Raw genomic sequence first — 20,150 nt, forward strand, 5'->3', positions numbered from 1 at the left:
TACGTAAAGAAATTTGAATGTTTTAGTTGGACCATTTTTTCGCTTTGTGATAGGTGGCGCTGTAATAGTCACAAACATTTGGCTCACAAGTTTAGACGAACAGTTGGTGACAGGTAGGTTTTTTAAATTAAAATAGAGAACGTAGGTACGTTTGAACATTTTATTTCGGTTGTTCCAATATGATACATGAACCTTTGTGAACTTATCATTTCTGAGAACGCATGCTGTTACAGCGTGATTACCTGTAAATTCCACATTAATGCAATAAATGGTCAAAATGATGTCCGTCAACCGTAATGCATTTGGCTATACGTGTAACGGCATTCCTCTCAGCAGCGAGTAGTTCGCCTTTCGCAATGTTCGCACATGCATTGACAATGCGCTGACGCATATTATCAGGCGTTGTCGGTGGATCACGATAGCAAATATCCTTCAACTTTCCCCACAGAAAGAAATCCGGGGACGTCAGATACGGTGAACGTGCGGGCCATGGTATGCTACTTCGACGACCAATCCACCTGTAATGAAATATGGTGTTCAATACCGCTTTAACCGCACTCCAGCTATGTGCCGAACATCCATCATGTTGGAAGTACCTGGTGATCAAAAAGTCAGTATAAATTTGAAAACTGAATAAGTCACGGAATAATGTAGATAGAGAGGTACAAATTGACACACATGCTTGGAATGACATGGGGTTTTATTAGAACCCAAAAAATACAAAAGTTCAAAAAATATCTGACAGATGGAGCTTCATCTGATCAGAATAGCAATAATTAGCATAACAAGGTAAGACAAAGCAAAGATGATGTTCCTTACAGGAAATGCTCAATATGTCCACCATCATTCTTCAACAATAGCTGTAGTCGAGGAATAATGTTGTGAACAACACTGTAAAGCATGTCCGGAGTTATGGTGAGGCATTGGCGTCGGATGTTGTCTTTCAGCAACCCTAGAGATGTCGGTCGATCGCGATACACATGCGACTTCAGGAAACCCCAAAGCCAATAATCGCACGGACTGAGGTCTGGGGACGTGGGATGCCATGCATGACGAAAGTGGCGGCTGAGCACACGATCATCACCAAACGACACGCGCAAGAGAGCTTTCTCGTGCACATTTTGTGAACTTTTTTTTTTTTTTTGTTCTAATAGAACCCCATGTCATTCCAAGCATATGTTTCTGTTTTTACCTCTCTATCTACAGTATTCCGTGGTTTATTAAGTTTTCAAATTTATACTGACTTTTTGATCACCCGGTATATACAGGGTGCGGCAGCGTTGATAGTAGGATATCAAAAGCCGGCCGAGGTGGCGAAGCGGTTCTAGGCGCTACAGTCCAGAATCGCGCGACTGCTACGGTGGCAGGTTCGAATCCTGCCTCGGGTATGGATGTGTGTGATGTCCTTAGGTTAGTTAGGTTGTAAGGGACTGATAACCACAGATGTTAAGTCCCATAGTGCTCAGAGCCATTTTTTTAGGATATTAAAAACATACCATAAGGCAGTAACTGCAATTTATTTATTATCTCTTATGTCAATTAATAGTTAAAGGTATGCCATTTACTAATGTGTGAGTCATTGTCCATTGCGTGGATATGTTTGAATTTGAGTCCTGTCAAATAATGCCCCCTCTGCACAACATATTCATCTAGGCGGCGTTGGAAGGTTTCCATAACTCAGCGTAATGTATTCCCTGGGATATTGCCGACGGCAGTTCTGATGCGATCCTTCAACTCTGAAATTGTAGCCAGAATTTGCGTGGATTTTTTGCAACAAACATTTCCCGGCAGAATTATTTCCCTCTTTTTTGACATTTCCTGGCCGCCTCGCTCACCTGACCTTTCGTGTGCCGACTTTTTCCTCTGGGGCTACTGGAAGCAAGAAGTGTTCCGAACACATTGTGCCACCATTCCTGAGTTGAAGGATTGCATCAGATCTGCCGTCGGCAATGTCCTAGGGAATACGTTACGCCAGGTTATGGAAAGCTTCCAGCGCCGAACAGATGAATGTGATGTGCAGAGGGTTCATCATTTGACAGGAGACATATTCAAAAAGTAATCCCACAATGGACAATGACTTACACATTAGTAAATGGCATACTTTTAACTATTAATCGACATAAGAGGTAATAAATAAATTACAGTTACTGCCTGATGGTGTGTTTTTAATATCCTACTATGAAAGCTGCCGCTCGCTGTTTAAGTTATAAACAGTTCTGGGGGTTGGCTTTTCTATGGCGTAGTAATATTTTAAATTCTACTTGCAGACTGTAAAGTACTACTACGCCATAGAAAAGCCAACCACCAGAACTGTTTATAACCTATATACACATTGTACCAAAATGTAAACTATATATTAAAAATATATACATATTTTAGGCCACTGAAGATGCCATGCAGAGAATAAAGGCGAAAAGAATATGCCACGAAAATTGTGTTTCATTCCGTTGTAATTAGACGGTCAACAGGTAAAACAGGTAAAAATTAACAATATGCCTTGCCTTAAGTGATTTGAGTATCTCACTGGAAAATAATCCCTGGACAGGGGTTTTCACTGCAGGTCCAATGTCTTACTACTTTACCGTCACGCCCGTTTGCACCAACAGAAAAGAACTACATTCAGCAGTACGGACGGGTAAAAGTGTAGATGTAGGCTGCATTGCACTGAACATGCATTCATTCACATACGAGTGCACCTCTCTTGTTTCGTCAATAACACTCATCGTGTGTAAGCATACAAACTTTATAATCCGGACAAGACTTTTACGCATCGGCAGAGTCAAAAATAGATCAAAAGAAACTCGCTAACGCCGAGAAGCAAGGAACACTCGTTGCGCAGGTAAACATCTCTAATGTGTTAAAGATCTCCACAGACATAGCGAAAAGCAAAGCAATGTTACTGGCAGAGCCTTCCGTATTACAGTAAACCATTTATTTCTTTTGATGGGATCCAAAATTCGAAAGTAAAGTTAACGACCAATTTAGAAACTACGTTCAAAAGAGGCAATATGTAAGCATAAGTCTGTTTTCAACGTGGAATAAGGGATAGAAAAGATATGTTCACTCTCGTGGCGAACAGACATGGTGAAGGATATCATCACTGCTCTCTCATTGGGTTCTAAGAGCGTTACTAGTGCGCAAAAATTGATTAGAGTTATGGATACATAATTTTTCCTTCTTTTCTGAGTGAAGCTTCTATAGTTGCTACTCACAGGATGGCAGCTATTGACACAGTTATCCTTGACATGTTAGAACTGGTTTAGACTGTGTAACGTCGCGAGTCAATATGAGATGACTTTATTGCAGTAAGCTACTTTGGAGAACAGCCCGTAGCATTGGAGCCGTTGGCTCTGGAGGAGACAGCCAGTTGTGTCTTAGCAATGAGCCATTCGCACCTGTCAGTATGCTAGCCTGTGAGAAACGGTATCCGTGTCATTTTGAGCAACTCCATATTCAAACCCCTAAGAATCTAAATAAACTATATTAAATATAATTCAGTCTAGTTAAAAATCGGTACACTACCGTTTGTTATTCAAGAGAATATTCCATAAAAATTTCAGCTTTCTAACTTTTCTTAGTTTTAGAGTTAGAGAAATTTACTTACAAAATCAAAAAGTGACACTTATAAGATTAAATTCAGTTAGGATCTATAATACTTTATATTTTGCCATCATTAGAAAACATTTCCAGGACTCCCAATGACAGCACTATTTAATCAGGATTTTCACATTTAAAAAGCTTTACTTACTTTTCATTTTGGTAAAATAAAAATTCAAGAAAAAATTAGTAACTGTTTGTTTTGTTGTTGTGGAATGAATGAAAATGGTTGAGAGTGTGTATGTGGGATATACATAAAATTTCAATATTGTATTATATACACAATTACGTAACTGTGTCGTGGGAAAGTTGTGTTTTACCCACATTGCTTATGACGAATGTCTAAGTGTTCCTGATTTTGTAAGAAGGCAGCCAGAATAGCCGTTTGCAGAGTAATAAGTTTTTAAATTTATTTTAACATTAGTTTTCTATTTGTTTGGTTTTGTTAAACATTATATTAATATTTGGATATTGAAATAACGTAAATGCATTTATGAATAGTGATTGGCGTAGGACAGTATTGGCGCGAGAATAATCTCGAAGGATATCTCCGACTGGCTGATCGTTTTCATCAACCAATCAGAGTTAAGCAGTTCCCGCGCACTGCTAAGTAGTTATACTAGGAGAGAAGCAGACTGTACAGGAGTCGCTAGTCAGTTATCTGGTGTGTAGGTCACGTTGAACGCTTCCGTCTTTATTATGTGTAAAATGGGGAAATAATTGGCTTCTCGCATCCACATTGTGTTACCGTAATAGCAGTTGCATTTACGGACAGTTCTGTGAAGTTTGGAAGTTTTTGGATTGTTTTGTTGGAAAGAGAACCGCGTGTGAACTTTCGGCCTTAGTAAAAATCCGTTTGTGGAATATTTGGCGAGCAGTTTCTTTAATAGAAATCCACTGAAAAGGACTGAATGTGAGACTCATACATAATAGCGGAGTGTTTGACTGTAGATCACGTAATAATTCGGGTCGGACTTAAGCGCATTTCCGGCTGATTTGCGTGTGAAATGTATTGCATGACTGTGAACTGAAAACAGTGATATTATTAGTTAAGTAAATTCTGGCTGATGGCACGTGTTTTTTGTTGAACTAAGAAAATAAAAACACTCGTTTCAGAATTTTGACCTTTTACAGCCGAAAATTATTCGAATGGCTCTGAGCACTATGGGACTTAACATCTGACGTCATCGGTCCCCTAGAACTTAGAACTACTTAAACCTAACTAGACTAAGGACATCACACACATCCATGCCCGAGGCAGGATTCGAACCAGCGACCGTAGCGGTCGTGCGGTTCCAGACTGAACCGCCTAGCCACTCCGGCCGGCCGAAAATTGTTGTAAGATGTTAGAGGATAGCTTGCTACTAAGAGTTTACGCTCACTTTGCAACGTGAGTATCGACAACGTTTTTCATCAACGCTGCTTTTAACGTCGTCTGAACAGTACCTACGTATGCAGAGAAAAGGGCTGGTGGTAAGACGCCGTACTGAGGTAGGTGGAAGTTTTGTAGTGAACAATACGACGAAAGACGGTGATCAAACATTTACGCCGCAATTTCATTACCCACCCCGGCGCAAAAGATATGGAATATCGGCTAGATACTGTACTGATTCAAGCTTTCCATCACTACACGTCTTGGAAAGCTTTGTACTTGAATGAAACATCTGACAAATTCCCTATTACTATCGAATAATGATGTGTCCTTGGCCAACGTTGTTTGTGCTGTTCCTATCAGTCATGCTTTATGAGACATCGTCGGTAAACAGTTCAGGAGAAGAACTTAAATACACATTTGACAGAGGGCTATTTAATCAGTCCAGACTGGACTTTAAAAGGCTCACTAGTCTCACTCAGCTAACTGAACCGCAGTACGCTGATGCCAATAGTTCTCGAGCTCACACGCACGCAGAACTGCACTGCCTGCAAATTGTTTCAGTTCCGCACACATAAGATTTGGTCCGACCATCAACACCCAAAAAACAAAGATGCTTGCACAGCTAACTTCTGGAACTGACTTTCCACGTCTCAATATCTCTGTTTCCAGCACACCTTTGGAACAAGTAGGTCACTTCCTTTATCTAGGAAGTATAGTAATAACTAATTGCTTATCGATGGAGAACGAGATGCTTTTGGAGCCTCCTACATCGGGTTTTCCTCAATAAAGATTTGTCAATGTGCGCTAGACTGATGATGTATCGAGCAGTTGTTGATTCCTCCCTACCCTATAGTTGCGAAACTTGGACGCTGTATCATCGTCACCTAAAGAAATTACAACTCTTCAACCAACATAAGCTTACATACATTTTGAACATGAAACGCGATGACTTCGTATCAAACACTATGGTTCTTGAAGAGGCAATGATGTATAGCATAGAAACCATCGTCACTGGTCACCAATGCAGGTGGATGGGACATGTACAACGAAGAGATAAACAACAGAATTCCTCGACAAATTTTCTATAGTGAAGTGAGCACAGGTAGACGGCCCAATTGTGCTCCTCTTCAGCGCTAGAAGGACCTCTTCAAGAGGAACCAAAGGAATCTAAACACTGACCCTAGTAATTGGTGTGCTGCAGCAGAAGACCGTAAACATTGGCCCACAACTACTTCAGCTGCGCAGAAACGTCTGAGGCAGGCAAATGAAAACCATCAGAGACGTGAACTCCGCCAGGCCGAGCCACGCCCTCCACCCTCTATTACAGTGCTTCCCAACCTTTTGAAACCATTATCCCTAAGTATAATCAAATGTTGAGTGGTCTTCTCCCACCATCGTGAACATTAGCGCCCAGCTAAACTTCTTCTTTTTACAATGATGAAAGATCAGTGACATTTAGTTCTTGTTGGTGTTTTTTTAAACCATGAACTAATGAATCTACGAGACGATCAATACTGTTCATTTTAACAACTTTTTACCTATATGGAATGGTGCAGTTCTCAGTGTGTCAAGAGTGCTATCTACAACATCTTCTGAGAAAGCTAATTACATGCATTGAGGATAGTCACTTGTTACAAAACGTGCTTCCTCTGCAGCACTCCTCTCCCTAATGCTGCACTTATTGTTTCTAAATCACTTGGCTGCTGGACTCCTTGCTTCTAAAGTGGCAGACAGTGGAAGACTTGACGCTGGCAATTCTGTGTGTGAATGCACTGCCACCAGTAATAGTAATAACTGTTGTGCAGTTTTGTCATATGATAACATGATTGAAGACCGTGGCTGTTATTTGAAGACAAATGCTGGTGTTAGGACAGCATCAAGCCACATATTTACTTTCAGTTCCTTTATTCAAAGGGTACCGTTACCGGTTTCGAATCGTTATGATTCATCTTCTGACGATTTACACGATTTCCTTTCTTATAACATGTGGTGTGTTTTTTATAACTTTTTTGTCCTAAAATATGAATGATACATAATTATGAGCACGCTACGCACAGATGGTTGTGTTACATATTTTCGTTGCATGTGACACGCGAAATGTCGGTTTGGAGTGTTTGTTTTTCGTCCAACAGATGTGGATACATTCACACTGCATTCTTATTGTTGCACACGTAAATTTTTCTCACTGAACGCTTTAGATTTGTCACTGAAAAGATTTCTACTACGCACCACATATTTTGATACATACAAAGAGTTTACAAACATATGAGTATCAAAGATACTATGATATATCGTAATATTTGAAGATTTCCTATGTTTGGAAAGGGATCATATATTCACTTACGGAACTGAAATGATTTTTACACTAGTACAGAGACACTGATACAGTTACATCAATTATAAAATTGTCCCCTTGTTTTTAGCACTGTATAGGTAAAATAGTACATTTGTAAGTAGGCTGCTTAGGTTTTTTTTATTGGTAACGCCGCCGCCACGTAGCGCTCTGTATGAAAATCACTGGCTGTGCCGGGTGCAGTCTGTGGCTGGTTGGCATTGTTGTAATACTCGCCATTGTAGTGTTGGGCAGCGGCAGCTGGATGTGAACAGCGCGTAGCGTTGGGCAGTTGGAGGTGAGCCGCCAGCAGTGGTGGACGTGGGGAGAGAGATGGCGGAGTTTTGAAATTTGTAAGAATTGGTGTCATGAAGTGATATATATATTATGACTACTAAGGTAAATACATTGTTTGTTCTCTATTAAAATCTTTCATTTGCTAACTATACCTATCAGTAGTTAGTGCCTTCTGTAGTTTGAATCTTTTATTTAGCTGGCAGTAGTGGCGCTCGCTATATTCCAGTAGCTTGAGTAACGAAGATTTTTGTGAGGTAAGTGATTTGTGAAACGTATAGGTTAATGTTAGTCAGGGCCATTCTTTCGTAGGGATTTTTGGAAGTCAGATTGCGTTGCGCTAAAAATATTGTGTATCAGTTGAAGCACAGTCGTGTATAATTTTTCTAAGGGGACGTTTCTTACATTATTTAATTACATTTAGCGTCATGAGGATTATAGTAAAATATAAGATTGGAAATTTTCCAGGAAAGGGTTGTTAGCTAACTCCGTTTGTTCATTAATAATATTGTCTGGGGTGCTGTTTTTGTGTGTGTGTATTTGTATTTCTTCTTATATATTCACAGTGGCACCTTTTCCTGCTACATTAAAAATTTTAAAGTTGTTCTCAAAGTTTCTCACTGGATGATTTTCTTCAGCAATATGGGCTGCAACTGCAGATTTCTTCAAGTTCCCAAATCTTAAATGATCAATGTGGTCTCTGCAACTGTTGTGTCAGCTACTGTGGACGTCAGCACCTACCGGTGGTAGGAATCCAAAATGATCTGTACATAACAGTTTCAAATTAATAGAACTTTTTATACCTAAAAGGAAAGAAACGTAACTTCTCGTTACCAGGTGGCTCGAGTTGCTGCCTGCGCCTCCTAGACGGAATTACTACTCGCAGAACACAGGCTAAGTATCGTGTTCCTACTACTCAGAACTGATGATCTCACAGCCTCCGACCGAACTGGGGACGACCAGCTATGGCTGGCTGGTTAAGTCAGCGTTGACGGGGGCGCTCAACTCTGTCTTTCTGGAGGCGTGGCACTGTTCCCGCTGGCGCATGGTTCAGCACCTTCTTGACACAGACCATAAAAGTATACCTTCGATGCTCTGTGCTTCTTGATGCTGTTTCCAGCGCTGAACTGGTTGGTGTGCAGTCGATGCTTTAGGACTGAAAAGTGTTACTATCATTATTGTGCAGACCTAAAGCATCGACTGCACACCAACCAGTTCAGCGCTGGAAACAGCATCAAGAAGGCGCTGGCTGTCTCGTGTGCCAATGGAAAGAGCGGGCAGCTTCACACATCCAGGATGGCACAGCGCCGCCTGTCAGCTCTGATTTAACCAGCCGCCCATCGATAGTCACCCCAAATCAGTCACACTTTGAAAAAAAAAAAGGTTCAAATGGCTCTGATCACTATGAGACTTAACATCTGACGTCATCAGTCCCATGGAACTTAGAACTACTTCAACTTAACTCACCTAAGGACATCACACACATCCATGCCCGAGGCAGGATTCGAACCTGCGACCGTAGCGGGGCGCGGTCCCAGACTGTAGCGCCTAGAACCGCTCGGTCACACCGGCCGGGGCAGAATTCGTGAGCATCAGTACTGAGTAATAGGAAGACGCTACTTAGCTTGTGATCAGCAAGTGATAATATAGAGTAAAGTACAGGGTGTACTTCCTGGCAGATTAAAACTGTGTGCCAGACAGAGACTTGAACTCCGCCTTTCGCGGGCAAGTAGTCTACCATCTGAGCTACCCAAGCACGAGCGACGCCCCGTCCTCACAGCTTTACTTCCGCCAGTACCTCGTCTCCCGGTTCGCAGGAGAGCTTCTGTGAAGTTACGAGAAACTGGCGGAAGTAAAGCTGTGAGGACGGGGCGTGAGTCGTGCTTGGGGAGCTCAGATGGACATACTTACCTGGCGTAGAGGATACCGTGATCATGAAGGCGGCTCCTCCTGGGTGAGGCTTGTCCATTGTACTTCGGCCGAGCTGAGCCCCGCGATTACTCCAAATGCGAGTAACTCGGGCGCATAATTATTGGTAGTCGGGACTGCGTTCGCGCTGTCCCGCTGCTTATAATGCCGGCACGGTAGCTCAGCGTGTTCGGTCAGAGGGCCGAAAGGCGTCTGTAATTAAAAAAAAAACTGCGTAAAGGAATCAACGATGAACTTGAACGGATCCCATGTGACGTCCGCACAGACCAAACGCAACGAACTGTACTGAACAAAATGAAAAATAATTTTTAAAAAAAGTTGGTAGGGCACTTGCTCGTGACAGGGAAAGGACCCGAGCTGGAGTCTCGGTCCGGTACACAGTTTTAATCTGCGAGGAAGTTTCATATCAGCGCACACGCCGCTGCAGAGTAAAAATCTCATTCGAGAATGATCCGATTTGGCACGTCTTTATTTCTGAAAATAATAAACATGTACATTGATTTTTGATGAAAGAAAAACCAAAAAGTTTTTTTTCCTACCTTTTCTTAGGTGTTCAAGGTGCATGACATATACCAATGCAGAATTCAAATTGTTCCCTCACTGCAGCTAGCATGTCTTGAGTTACAGCTTCTAGAGCTGCTGTTATGCGATGTATCAGTTCATTCATTGTTGTTGGTATTGGAGGCACATAGGCCTAAATAAAGTCTTTTATAAACCCCCACAAGAAATAATCACATAGTCAGTTCCAGTGACCTTGGAGGCCAGTATGTAAAGTACACAAGCGGCAAGACGCAGTCAATACCTTCGCTGCGCAGTGCCGATGGTACTGTTATCGACGACTGTGCCGCTAAAGCGGAGTTATTGAACGCAGTTTTCCGAAATTCCTTCACCAGGGAAGACGAATGGAATATTCCAGAATTTGAAACACGAACATCTGCTAGCATGAGTTTCTTAGAAGTAGATACCTTAGGGGTTGCGAAGCAACTCAAATCGCTTGATACGGGCAAGTCTTCAGGTCCAGATTGTATACCGATTAGGTTCCTTTCAGATTACGCTGATACTATAGCTCCCTACTTAGCACTCATATACAACCGCTCGCTCACCGATAGATCTGTACCTACAGATTGGAAAATTGCGCAGGTCGCACCAGTGTTCAAGAAGGGTAGTAGGAGTAATCCATTTAACTACAGACCTATATCATTGACGTCGGTTTGCAGTAGGGGTTTGGAGCATATACTGTATTCAAACATTATGAATCACCTCGAAGGGAACGATCTATTGACACGTAATCAGCATGGCTTCAGAAAACATCGCTCTTGTGCAACGCAGCTAGCTCTTTATTCGCACGAAGTAATGGCCGCTATCGACAGGGGATCTCAAGTTGATTCCGTATTTCTAGATTTCCGGAAAGCTTTTGACACCGTTCCTCACAAGCGACTTCTAATCAAGCTGCGGAGCTATGGGGTATCGTCTCAGTTGTGCGACTGGATTCGTGATTTCCTGTCAGGAAGGTCGCAGTTCGTAGTAATAGACGGCAAATCATCGAGTAAAACTGAAGTGATATCAGGTGTTCCCCAGGGAAGCGTCCTGGGACCTCTACTGTTCCTGATCTATATAAATGACCTGGGTGACAATCTGAGCAGTTCTCTTAGGTTGTTCGCAGATGATGCTGTAATTTACCGTCTAGTAAGGTCATCCGAAGACCAGTATCAGCTGCAAAGCGATTTAGAAAAGATTGCTGTATGGTGTGTCAGGTGGCAGTTGACGCTAAATAACGAAAAGTGTGAGATGATCCACATGAGTTCCAAAAGAAATCCGTTGGAATTCGATTACTCGATAAATAGTACAATTCTCAAGGCTGTCAATTCAACTAAGTACCTGGGTGTTAAAATTACGAACAACTTCAGTTGGAAGGACCACATAGATAATATTGTCGGGAAGGCGAGCCAAAGGTTGCGTTTCATTGGCAGGACACTTAGAAGATGCAACAAGTCCACTAAAGAGACAGCTTACACTACACTCGTTCGTCCTCTGTTAGAATATTGCTGCGCGGTGTGGGATCCTTACCAGGTGGGATTGACGGAGGACATCGAAAGGGTGCAAAGAAGGGCAGCTCGTTTTGTATTATCACGTTATAGGGGAGAGAGTGTGGCAGATATGATACACGAGTTGGGATGGAAGTCATTACAGCATAGACGTTTTTCGTCGCGGCGAGAGCTTTTTACGAAATTTCAGTCACCAACTTTCTCTTCCGAATGCGAAAATATTTTGTTGAGCCCAACCTACATAGGTAGGAATGATCATCAAAATAAAATAAGAGAAATCAGAGCTCGAACAGAAAGGTTTAGGTGTTCGTTTTTCCCGCTCGCTGTTCGGGAGTGGAATAGTAGAGAGATAGTATGATTGTGGTTCGATGAACCCTCTGCCAAGCACTTAAATGTGAATTGCAGAGTAGTCATGTAGATGTAGATGTAGAATGTAAGGCTGAATCGTTTGATCTAGCGCGACCGATCCATCGTTCAGTAATCCTTTGATTTAAAAATTCCTGCACTTTCAGATGTCAGTGTGGCCGTTCCCGATCCTGTTCCTAAATTAAGGTGTTCGAAACAGTCTCCAAGTGTGGGAAAAGAAAGTCCTCAAGCATATCGAGATATGTGCTTCCTTTAACAGTGTTCTCGGCATCAAATTTTGGAGAGTCTCTATCATGTTGTACAACTTCATGTAGTTGTTCCGTATGCCATATTCTCACAATATGACGCTTCACCTTTCCATTTAAATGGTGAGTTGCCTCGTCACTAAACACTAAGTGAGGAATAAAAGTGCCATCCTCCGTCTTGCCAGGAACGAAATTACAGAACTCCACACGTTGTTGTTTCTCACCTTCATGAAGAACTTGCAATAGTTGAATTTTATATGGTTTCATAAGTAAATGTCGACGCAACACATTCCAGATAGACATTGGCGGGCCGCGCGGGAGTAGCCGAACGGTCTTAGGCGCTGCAGTCATGGACTGTGCGGCTGGTCCCGGCAGAGGTTCGAGTTCTCCCTCGGGCATGGATGTGTGTGTTTGTCCTTAGGATAATTTAGGTTAAGTAGTGTGTAAGCTTAGGGACTGATGACCTTAGCAGTTAAGTCCCATAAGATTTCACACACATTTGAACATTTGAATTTTGACATTGGCGGCATGTTGAGATTTCGAACTGCCAGGCGAACGCATTTCTGCGGACTCCTGAAATTGTAGCGGATGTGTTCGATGTCTGTGTCAGACACTCAGGATCGGCCCAGCGATTTTCCTTTACTCAAACGACCTGTTTCTCAGCATTGTTCATGCCATCGTTTAATCTTCTGTGCTGTAGGAGCACCCAAATCATTTCTAGTAGAAAAGTCACGCTGAACAGCTGCGCAAAACGTAGAACACAAAACGTTTTCTGTTGTCCCGACAACATTTTTAGTAGAAGTGAAGTGGGCGTACACTGCTGCTACCTAACGGGAACCATGTAAAACGTAAGAGTTTGCGCTTTCCACCATTACGTTGTTGGCGCACGTGTCTCAAATAACATATTAGTTATGATTTTTTTTAAATCGGATGATTTTTTATACACCCTGTACTTGTAGGTAGGAGGCACAGGAATGAAGAAGTTAAGTTTCTTTTCTTTTTAGGTATAAAGCGAGCAGTTAATATTAAAGCGTTTCGTACAGATTATTTATGATTCCTGCCACCGGCAATTGCTACTTCACTCCTTGTGTTGCGCTGTCAATTACTGCATTTACGTGTTGCGAAGTGAATAATGAAACAGTTTCTGTTCCACTGCGAGAATTAACTACAACCCGGAGAAGGCATTTTCGTCAATTATTTAAGCATATATGATGTGTATGTCTCAATCTCACTGCCATCTACGGATGGTACAAAGTACATAGTTTGTGTGTAGTGGGTGGATTTTGTGAAGAAGATGTTGTCATACATTCGTTTCACAAGCTCTGATCTTCACACTGTGTCGCCTGTTAATGCTCGTACCCATTTATCTTGAACACCCTAAATAACTGTTTGTTCAGATGCAAACTACAAAATGTTTCAAGCAAATGTTCTTTAGCCGTCAGGGGGACATCAGTTAGCATATGCACAGCGGTATGACTTTTTTAAATGGCACCCTGTATTTTTATTCGGTAATTCATTTCCTCTCCTAAAGACCTATTCAAAAATGTATCACAGTGTACAATTCACTGAAATATTTTTGTGATATTGGCTTAGAGCATGCTGTATATGTTCAAACGTGTGTGAAATCTTATGGGGCTGAACTGCTAAGGTCATCAGTCCCTAAGCTTACGCACTACTTAACCTAAATTATCCTAAGGACAAACACACACACCCATGCCCGAGGGAGAACTCGAACCTCCGCCGGGACCAGCCGCACAGTCCATGAGTGCAACGCCTAAGACCGCTCGGCTAATCCCGCGCGGCCATGCTGTAGACATAGATATACATATAGAAAGATAGATATAGATATAGACAGATATCGAATAATGTCAATACGATCCTTATTAAAACGAGAATACCGTTTTCTGCCGTGCTCTGTCCAGTGGCATTATTCCTATACACGGTGCAAATGTGTCTGGTTGCCCCCACTGCGGTCACCCCTCTACTGAACTCACGCTGAGGAATGTGTCGGAAATGTTCCGATTTCTCCACTTGGCACTCAATTTTCTAGCAACATTTGCTCAAATAGCAACAGTGAACTGCAAATAAAAAAATGTCTATCGATAAATACGAGGGTCAGTCAAAAAGTAATGCCTCCTTTTTTTTTTACGTTTAATTGTCAGGAAATTTAAATGCAATTACATAGGTTGAAAACCACAACATTGAGGATCATTTTGTCATTTTTCAATGTAATCTCCGCCCATCTCTACAGTTTTGGTCCATCTTTGAACAAGGGCATGTATCCCAGCACGGTAAAAATCACAGCTCTGCTTCCTAAGCCATTGACGCACGGATGTTTTGACGGCCTCCTCATCTTCAAAATGAATCCCACGATGAGCTTCTTTTAGTGGCCCGAACAGATGGAAGTCTGATGGTGCCAGGTCAGGGCTGTATGGGGGATGAGGCAAAACTTCCCATCCAATTTTGACAATCTCGTCAGAGGTGTGACGACTGGTGTGTGGTCTTGCATTGTCATGCAAAAGAAGAACATCTGCCATTGATTTTGTTGGGCGAACTCGCTGAAGACGTGCTTTAAGTTTTTTGAGGGTTGTGCCGTATTGAACAGAATTTATTGTGCATCCCTGCTCCAAAAAATCAACCAGAATCACACCCTCTGTATCCCAGAAAACTGTTGCCATAACTTTCCCTGCCGATCGCACAGTTTTGAATTTTTTCTTCCTCGGCAAGCTTGTGTGACGCCACTCCACTGACTGCCTCTTTGATTCGGGTTCAAAAAAATGCACCCATGTTTCGTCCCCGGTCACAATTTTTTTCAGGAACTCATCTCCCTCCAAACGGATGTGCTGCAAGTGTTGGGAGGCTATTGTTTTCCTTGCCTCTTTATTCTGATCGGTTAACATTCTTGGAACCCACCGTGCACAAACTTTTGAGTACCCCAATTGTTTAATAATCGTGATCACACTGCCTTTACTAAGAGAAATAATGCGACACACTTCATCTGCAGTCACCCGACGGTCACCACGAATGATGTCATCAACTTGCTGAATGTTGTGTGGAGTCACTGCACTCACCGGCCTGCCGCTCCGCTTTTCGTCAGTCAACGGTGTTTGCCCTTCAGCTTCCTTACAACGACGAACCCATCGTCTAACAGTGCTGACATCCACTGTCACAACACCATACACCTTCTTCAGTCTTTCATGAATGCGTATGGGCGTTTCACCTTCTGCATTCAAGAATTCAATCACACAACGCTAACTCAAACGAACATCGATGTCGGCCATCTTACAAACTTCTGCTGTGCTGCCACCTGTTGACACAGAAAGTTACTACTGCAGTGGATTGCAGAAGAAGGTTTGAGGAATGGCGCCAAATTCAAATTTTTCACTTAACTTAATTTTTTTAAGTAGAAAAAAAATGGGAGGCATTACTTTTTGACCGACCCTCGTATATCCATAGTGTTCGGAATACGAACGTGTGAAACAAAAACACGACGAACTTATGCACCAACCTAATATATTGAAAAACGTACCACGTGGCAATGCATTCCTAAAAAAATTAAAGAAATTCCGTCCTGGATGGAAATATTAAAAGTAAAATGCCTAAGTACCACTACATAAAAGGCTCAAATGAAATTTCTGAAAAGTCAAAACAAAGCGTTCTCGAATAGTAAACACAATCATCATACGTGTTGTTGTTGTTGTGCTCTTCAGTCCACAGACTGCTTTGATGCAGCTCCCCATGCTACTCTAACCTGTGCAAGCTTCTTCATCTCCCAGTACCTACTGCAACCTACATCCTTCTGAATCTGCTTGGTGCATTCATCTCTTGGTCTCCCTCTACGATTTTTACCCTCCACGCTGCCTTCCAATACTAAATTGTTGATCCCTTGATGCTTTAGAACATGTCCTACCAACCGATACCTTCTTCTAGTGAAGTTGTCTCACAAATTTCTCTTCTACTCAATTCTATTCAGTACCTCCTCATTAGTTATGTGATCTACCCATCTTATCTTCAGCGTTCTTCTATAGCACCACATTTCGAAAGCTTGTATTGTCTTCTTGTTTAAACTACTTATCGTCCATGTTTCATTTCCATACATGACTACACTCCATACAAATACTTTGAGAAAACGCTTCCTGACACTTACATCTACACTCTATGTTAATAAATGTCTCTTCTTCAAAAACGCTTTGCTTGCCATTGCCAGTCTACATTTTATATCCTTTGTATTTCAACCATCATCAGTTATTTTGTTCCCAAAATAGCAAAACTCATTTACTGCTTTAAGTGTCTCATTTCCTAAACTAATTCCCCCAGCATCACCCGACTTAATTCGACTACATTCCATTATCCTCGTTTTGCTTTTGTTGACTTTCATCTCTTATCCTCCTTTCAAGACACTGTCCATTCCGTTAAACTGCTCTTGCAGGAACTTTGCTGTCTCTGACAGAATTACAATGCCATCGGCAAACCTCAAAGTTTTTATTTCTTCTCCATGGATTTTAATTCCTACTCCGAATTTTTCTTTTGTTTCCTTTTCTACTTGCTCAATATACAGATTGAATAACATCGGGGAGAGGCTACAACTCTGTCTCACTCGCTTCCCAACCACTGCTTCCCTTTCATGCCCCCCCCCCTCCCCCGACTATTATAACTACCATCTGGTTTCTGTAAAAATTGTAAATAGCCTTTCGCTCCCTGTATTTTACGCCCGCCACCTTCAGAATTTGAAAGAGAGTATTCCAATCAACACTGTCAAAAGCTTTCTCTAGGTCTACAAATGCTAGAAACGTAGGTTTGCCTTTTCTTAATCTATCTTCTAAGGTAAGTCGTAGGGTCAGTATTGCCTCGAGTGTTCCAGTATTTCTACGGAATCCGTGATCAAATTAAAGGAAATCTCCTTGTCCCTGGCAGCGATAGAACGCACCAGCAAATATAGTCAATATACTACGTTTTTATTATTTCAAACCAAGAGAGTTGTTGGAGCCTATATGATGGAGGAAGGTATTGTTCCCAGTACTGTCATAACACGAAAACAAATTCTTCGGAAATCGAGTCGTAGCGCCGCATCTCTCACTACCTTCTGTCGGCAACTGACAGGAGTGCTCACTTCACTGACGCTCTGCAGTTTGCATTCAGCGTGATTCGATTCTGTGTCGCGTTTGCTGTAGTCCTACGTAAACAGTGATACGCAGTGCTTTGAATAGGTGTACTGAAGATGGGTTGCCCGATAAGCACCCCGTGTGCGGGTTCACTGAATGCAGTGGCAGAGCAGGGGAGCGACACGCGGCTACGCGGCTCGAGCTGTTCCTGCAGCTGCGCTGAATCACACCGCAGGGCTTTACTTTCTGGACGTTAGTCTGTGTTTCGTGTTGTACGTGTTGGTGATTGCATATGCCAGTCTTTCACATCCTTGTGAAACTATTTCACAGAATAGAAACGTACTTGGGATAAGAAATCCGTATAAATCATAATTACCTTATTACTATGAAACTAAACAATCGAGACTGTGGGTTCCATAGCTGAAATACTTAGAAAAATAACCTTGAGTAAACCTCAAAGTTTTGTTGATGGAGTTGTGGTTCATCCTATGTTGTAGCCTGACGTAAAACATAGGAGCCAGCACTAACGTGTAACTGCTTCAGGGGTATACAATCCCAACACTGCAAACGACCTCCTTGCTGAACAAATACGCCAACCTAAAAGTCACGAAAATGTACGCTTCTCTGGCCTGCAGTTTATATCTGAATCCGCAGGCAGCTAATCAGCACTCGATTAATGATTAAAGGGACGTTTGACTTGCTCCAAGATGTCCGATTGAGCCTAATCATTCACACTTATACATGTGCCCAAATAGAAGACCTAAAGCAAGAGAATTCTTCTACTGAACAAAACAGTCTGCCACATAAACTGTGCGAATCGTCTCCTCCTCCTATTGGAAATGCTACATGATATACCCGTATAAGGAGTTACGCATATTGAAGGTTGATTCTACTTGTTGCACAGAATTTCTGACTCTCTAATACTGCGGTCAGAAATGTGTTGCTCGCGAATTTGGGCACTGGGAAGGGACTTTAACTTTTAAATTGAACGTCGTAGGCATGGTAACACTTTGCAGCTAAGTCGGCTTACTGCGCTCGGGAATTAGGGTTAGCTCGTAAAAAAGCGCGAATTTGTCAAAAAGTTTTGATTCAGATGTCTATGAAGCTGTCAGATAAGACGGAAAACTTGGTTCCCCACTTCTATATATACTAAGACAGTATCTGTTCTTTCTGACATGTCCGAAAGAACAGATACCATTGATGACCATGTAGCTCGTTAGAATGAAAGTACAATGAAATGAACACCCTTAGCTGCTTACAAGCGTTGACGTACGTCAACGGGGACAGATGAAAATGTGTACCCCGACCGGGACTCGAACCCGGTATTTCCTGCTTACATGGCAGACGCTCTACCCATCTGAGCCACCGAGGACAGCGCGACTGCAGGCATCTATCTCTGGCACGCCTCCCGCGATACCCACATTCTCAACGTATTGTCCCGCACTTACGGCAATGGGCAACGCGCCGCGAGTAATGAGTATAATGGGCGGGAGCACTACGAATGTAGTGGTCGTCTTCAGGGGTACGACATCCGCTTCCTCGTGGAGAGTGACAATTCCCGTGAGAGGCGGGGTCCATCTGAGAATCTTGTTCAGCAGGCGCTGCAACGTCCGCATCCTGGTGACACTAATAGTGGTCCATGCAGCAGAGCCGTACGTGGGGGCAGGCAGGATAACTGTCCGGTAGATGTGGAGATTGATATGCAGGTTGAGTTCCCCACTGCACAGGAGTGGGTACAAGGCCCTGGTCAGCTTTTGTCCCTTGTTGGCGACATACTCGGCATGACTGTGGAAGAGCAACTTGCAGTCCATCTAGACCCCGAGACTGTGCGGGACCGGAGAACCTAAACGCCTGCAATCGAATCGCATGACAGTGTAAGAGCAACGCGGTCCATCTGGACCCAGCGATTGTACGGGACCAAAGCTCGTAAGCGCCTGCAACCGAAATTCTGCAGCGGAACACTAGTTGCCATTTGGCGGCATAAAGGAATCTTATGTTTTTACAGCAGCAAACGATTACATCGTACGCCTATAGCTTGAAACAGGCGACCATGGCGTTTGAGAATATAACGAATACCATACCGTGCATACGTCGTTTCTATACCTGGTACATATCGGACACTATTTGATTTGCTACTGCGAGAGAGACGTTATGCTCTTTGTAATGTCAGCGCTTTTGCGTGGACGTTGCGAATAAGCTATGAATGAACTCAAATAGGGCAGACTGGTATAGGTTCTCCCATTACGTAGACGTGTATTGAATATTTGTCCGAAGCTAATTTGATGTGTTGTTGAAAGTCAGGCATCTTGTAAAACCTGGAATTCTAAGAGTCTGATGATTTGATAAAGTCATAATAAGTTAGATGCGATGATAACTGTGGCTATATCGGACGATTATAGTAGAATGCACCTTTATTGAATGTGAAGAGGTAACTACGAGTTAACTGTTTCAAGTGATACGGCATATTTGAATCCTGACAAGTTGCGCATCGAAATAGACGTTCGGACGGATGGGCTTCGGTAGCAGCCCTTGGCCTGCGCACGGTCAGAACTTTTCTGTGAGAGTTTTTATTCACCGCAAAATGCTTTCCCTACTACGGATCATACTTACCAGATTCCAATCTAGAATCGTGGGACTGCTGGGACAGCTTCCGAGCGGTCTATTACGAGTAGTCTAATTTAATTCTGACGTGAGTTGTAGCCTGCGACGAACTTAACAACGAGACGTCGGGCAGCAGAAGACTAAGTTCGCAGAGCTCCAGAAATCCAATATCACAAAGGAGTACCACTTAATAAGCACCCCGCTGTGTATAACAAACATTACATACATAGTTTGGATGTTATCTTTGACACTGCAGTTAAATTC

The 20,150-nt window shown here is 42.6% G+C and overlaps 1 non-coding gene across 1 annotated transcript; it reads left to right on the forward strand.

Moving 5' to 3' along the window:
• Positions 1 to 9,501: 9,501 nt before the first annotated feature.
• Positions 9,502 to 9,663, forward strand: LOC126282671 (U1 spliceosomal RNA). Its single transcript, XR_007551360.1, has one exon. It is a non-coding gene; the product is annotated as a U1 spliceosomal RNA (small nuclear RNA).
• The last annotated feature ends 10,487 nt before the right edge of the window (positions 9,664 to 20,150 follow it).

The sequence above is a fragment of the Schistocerca gregaria genome, chromosome 7 (genome assembly GCF_023897955.1).
Source record: "Schistocerca gregaria isolate iqSchGreg1 chromosome 7, iqSchGreg1.2, whole genome shotgun sequence".
In the NCBI taxonomy this organism is placed as follows: Eukaryota; Metazoa; Arthropoda; class Insecta; order Orthoptera; family Acrididae; genus Schistocerca; species Schistocerca gregaria.